The sequence below is a fragment of the Triticum urartu genome, chromosome 6A (assembly GCF_056163025.1).
Source record: "Triticum urartu cultivar PI428250 chromosome 6A, HENAU_Tu73, whole genome shotgun sequence".
Classification (NCBI taxonomy): Eukaryota; Viridiplantae; Streptophyta; class Magnoliopsida; order Poales; family Poaceae; genus Triticum; species Triticum urartu.
In genome coordinates, this window is record NC_141878.1 from 29,967,300 (window position 1) to 29,972,494 (window position 5,195).

Here is a 5,195-nt window from a genome sequence, read left to right on the forward strand (position 1 = left end):
TACAATTGTTTTTACCTGACTATAGATCTGTACTTCTAGGACTCTAATCACGTTCGTTTACATGATCTGAACAGTATATTTAAGATTTAGAGTTTAAATTTACTTGTTTTCTACGAATTATCTTTATCTGGAATACGCCATATATTAAAGTAGAAGAATGGGTATAGAACCCAACACAATGTACATGTATTTAGAATTTAAATTTACTTGTTTTCTATGAATTATCTTTATCTGGAATACGCCATGTATTAAAGTAGAAGAATGGGTATAGAACCCACCACAATGTACACGATGTTACATGAGAGTGATATCACTCTCCATCCACTACCACACTCCTCTCAACTAGACAAACTACTGATATCCCTGCCAACCGTAGCTAGATCAGCAAAGAAAGCGCCCAAATCTTCCTTGAGCAAGCCTGCCGATCTCCACGCTCTTCCTTCTTGTTCGATCATACGAAGTACCTGAGATGTTGAAGGTGATGCACCATCAAATACAATTGTGTTTTGGTGTTTCCATTATTCCCCTTGTATTAGCGTTACGAGGGTCCTCAAGGCTTTCTGTGTGCATCTGTTCGATCTCCTCGTGCTGCACCAATCTACAAGGTCATCGTCTATAGTGGGAGTCTGCCCATGATCCCCCAAAGCGCTTTGAATCGAGAACTGGACTGTGCATGCAAAGACACATGTTAGCATGATGTGGTTAATCGTCTCGTCATGCCGATCGCATAGAGGGAATGAATCCTGGTGTGGTAAACCTCAGTGAGAAAGCCCAGAAAGCCAACCACAGGAAGAAAAGGCATTGAAGCGGCGCCTTTTGTTTCCAAAAAAAAATCAGTGTATGGAGCCACCATTTGTCCTGCAAATTTCTGTAAATTATCGTGGAGACTCCATTGGTCTATGTACTTCTGACTCTAATCGCATTTGTTTACCTAATCTGAACCATATATTTAAGACTTAAAGGTTAAATATTAGATATTTTTTTGGCGAAATTTATGTGTTCTCTGAGAATTAATGCGAAGGCTACATTAATGCATTTAATCAGTAATTATAAGATAGGAGTGAATCAAATGAGAAAAGACGGGTAGAGAGAAATAAAATATAGTACAAAACAATAGTAAGCCTAGCTGTGCATTCAATGTTGATCACATGGTTACACAGATGAACACCAGTTTCCTTTTCAGATACACTGCCATTAAATTATTTTCATAATATCATTCCTACCTTTCTTAGGCTGGTCATAGTGGGGAGTAACTTATACTAGTGTCATGCATATGACACTAGTCTAAATTACTACCTTCATAGTGCAAAGTAACATAATAGTAGTGTCATAGATGACTACATTTATTACCTTATAGACTCATACTTTTTCGGGAAGTGCTATGTTACAGTAACATATTATGTTACTCTAAACACCTCTCCTCATTAACTATGTGCCACATAAGCAAAAAATTCTTGAAGTGCGTTATATTACTACCTAAGTTACTCCCACTATGACTAGCCTTACTTATATTTCACTGGGTACGATGCATGCACCAGGATGCCACATAAGCCCTTCTTGGCGGGACCGGCACCACGGGCCATACGGATGTAGCCGTTTTCACCCCATTTTTCTCCCCATGAGTTTTTTATTATCCAGTAATCTATGGGTTTCTTGGGGTCATGCTCATCGGTGGTGCCATAGCCCACCACCGTCATTCCGTGGGTCTGATTCGTCCTACACGGACCCACAAAGACACCTCCTCCATAACGTCGGAAGCTCCTTGTGTCAACCACCTCAACGACGGGTTTGGCCGCCACTGCCTGCAGCAATGCCACCTCATCATTATTCAGCACCCATTTGAAGTCGTCGATGGTGACAACGGGGTTCTTTCTTTTTGGCACCAAGCAATAGCCATGCTCACCGGCAATGTATGGGTAGTCAGCCTCTGTGGCGATGCCGCCGTTGTCGATAATGTACTTGAAGGCCGATGCCACTCTGCCGTTACGACATCCAAAACTTCTCTTGTCACAGTCTATGAGCTGCTGCACGGACAACGACTTCAGACTCCTGGTCCTTATGGAATTGATGCCCTCCACTGCCGCTGCCACCGCGAAGGCCCAACAAGCTCCGCACCCTCTCTGGATCTTCACGTTTGTCACTGCCGGCGGACGTTCGTCATACCCTATCATCCGCCAATCTACGAACATCGGGAAGTCGTTGCGCGCTGCAACGGCACCGTGTGTGAACCGGCCTTGGCGTTGCTTCCCGCCATCTGACACGCGGTCAGAGCAGCGACCGTGCATGTGGTCAACCTCTTCTTCATCGGTCATGTCACCAAAGAGGTTGAGGCTTAGCTTGTAGGGTGCGTCACCTTGGTTGAATTTGTGGATCATGCGAGCGTTCTCCTTGAATACGCTGAAGCGCATGGCCTTGTCACCAAGGTCGCGCCTCACATTGTGATGCTCACACCAGCGCTCGTATAGTGCCCATAGGGACTCCTCTGACGTCAAGTCTCTAGCAGTGATGTCCATAGAGCTCGCCACCACCATAGCGGCAGCAAGCACAACGGCCATGAGTAGTATTATTGCAATTTCTCTTGCCATTGTAAGTACTAAGCGGTTGCTTCAAGTGTCCTAGGTATCTAGCTGGGTAGCGCGGAGTGTCCTAGGTAGCTGTCGTCCTCCTTATATAGCAGAATCCTCCTGGTGCACACACAGTTTCTGTGTATACCCTGAATAAACTATGAATTGCTGAAGTAGTGAACCGACCATAGGCAAGGTCATCACTAGAAAATTTCGAGGTACACAATGAATCTGGAATCTGCTAGTAATTGTTAGAGATATTTGTGCATATGTAGCACATACCAAAGTTGTCTATATATATATATATATATATATATACATACATATATATATATTTGAGTTATCTATATCTATCTATTTATCTATCTATCTGCATATACTCTGAATTTAAGAAATGGTGAAGTAGTGGACCGACGTGTAGGCAAGGTCGTCACTAGAGAATTTGGGGCTACAAGGTGAAGCTGGTAGTAATTGCTAGAGATATTTGTACATATCTAGCACATATCAAATCTGTCTATCTCTATATCCATATCTATCTATCTATCTATCTATCTATCTATCTATCTATCTATCTATCTATCTATCTATCTATCTATCTATCTATCTATACACACATAGGGTGAAGTACAAGAAAAATAAATGAAGATGAGTATGAAACATACTCGGCGAAACCATATTTAACCTCAGTGAAGAGTAAGCCGAGTGTTACACTCATAATACGGTCCTCAACTTCATTTTGACCAGCTTAAGCCGTGTAAGCCAGGTGTCACTTCACGCCTACTCGGCTTATATATAAGCCGAGAATGAAACATAGGTTCTTGGCCAAAAAAACATGTATGACGATGAGATGCCGCTAAAGGAGGTGCACCGATGTACAAAAGCACTCAACACAGTTTTGTCACTCACCTGAGGCCTATCATGCTGATGGAACCCCATGGGATCGACTTGTCCCTTCTCACGATACCAAAGTACTACGCAAAAATATCTCCAAGGAGTAATGAAGAGCTTGTCCTAGGTTATCCAGGTAAGCATGCGATCATCATCAGTACCAAAGTGCACAGTGGCTAGAAACTGAGCGACCAAATACGGATCAAAGTCACAAGAGAACTCCATAAGCTTCAACAAGACTAATTCAGTGCATAGAGCCAGGGCGTCACCACAGTAATATACATGGTCCGATCTCCTCATGTGGTCGATGTCAATATAGAACTGAGTGGCTTACTTGTTCTTATGAGTACCATAGGTCTCATACTAGATCCTCTCCTGAATATATGTCCAGAACCGAGAATTGGTCCAATCAGGAGCACACGGAGTTGCATAGGGGTATCAGGAAAACTCCTTCCCAGTGAAAGTGTTGAGAGGCTTGGACAACCTCTCCTTGGTTGGCTTGGACTTTCGACGACAGGTTAGCTTGGATTGCACAGTCAACTCTTCCTTCCCTGGCACAGTAGGGCTCTTCTCTTGGCTGCCATGCTTCCTCGTGTTGCCATGAGCACAACCACAAGAACTAGAGTCACATCTACACCACGACACTCAAATCAACGTCAACCAAACTGCCGGCATATGTCACCTAAAGCGACACATTTAGTGTCGGCAAAGACCATTGGTGACAGAAATGAGCTGTGGTCTAGTCCTGCCAGGAAAGGTCATTGCCGACAGATAAATCTATGCTGACAAAATGTTTGATGGGGTTGGTGTGATCTATGGCGTCACACATTTCTATATTGACATACAGTTTGATATGGTGATCTCTTCCACCAAAAGTTTAGCCAAGAACCTATGATACCTAGTGATTCCCTAGGGAACAATGGATTCAAAGATTGAAACCAAAAAAATGGAATTGTTACATGCATCCATGCTACTTGTGAGCTGTGTTGGAATTTCCTTGAAGGGGAATGATGATGTTGTACAGTAGAGATAAGTGAACCAATGTTATCATTCTAGTAGGAGAACCAAGCAACACCTCGTTAACAACATCTACACACAAAATAACAAATACTTGCATCCAACGCGAAGAAGGGGCTGTCAATCCCTCGACGGTTAATTTCAACGATCATATATCGTAGTGATAGATAGATTGAACAAAAATACAAAATAATATAAAGTAATGAAAATTGTAGTAAGGTATTTTTGGATTTTTGTATATGATAAAAATGGATCCGGGGGCCATAGTTTTCACTAATGGCTTCTGTCTTGAAAATAGCATACGGTGGGTAAAAAAATATTGGTTGACAATTGATAGAAAAGCGAATAATCATGACGATATCTAAGACAATGATCACATATATAGGAATAACATCCGAGACAAGTAGGCCAAAACAATTATGTATCTACTACTATTACTCCACGCGTCACCCGCTATCTCCCATGCATCCAGAGTATTAAGTTCATAAAGAATGGACTAACACCTTAAGAAAGATGACATGATGTAGACAAAGTAAACTCACACATGAATAAACCCCATCTTTTTACCCTCAATGTCAACAATACAAATACGTGTCTTGTCCCCTTCTTTCACTGGAATATAGATTACCGCAACTTTGAACCCATTACAAAGTACCTCTCCCATCGAAAGAAAGGTCAATCTGAAGGAAATATGCCCTAGAGGCAATAATAAAGTTATTATTTATT

At 42.1% G+C, this 5,195-nt stretch overlaps 1 pseudogene; it reads right to left on the reverse strand.

Annotated features, from left to right (window-relative positions):
* Positions 1 to 1,199: 1,199 nt before the first annotated feature.
* On the reverse strand, positions 1,200 to 2,781 carry LOC125517400 (vignain pseudogene; annotated as a pseudogene).
* Between the last annotated feature and the right edge of the window lie 2,414 nt (positions 2,782 to 5,195).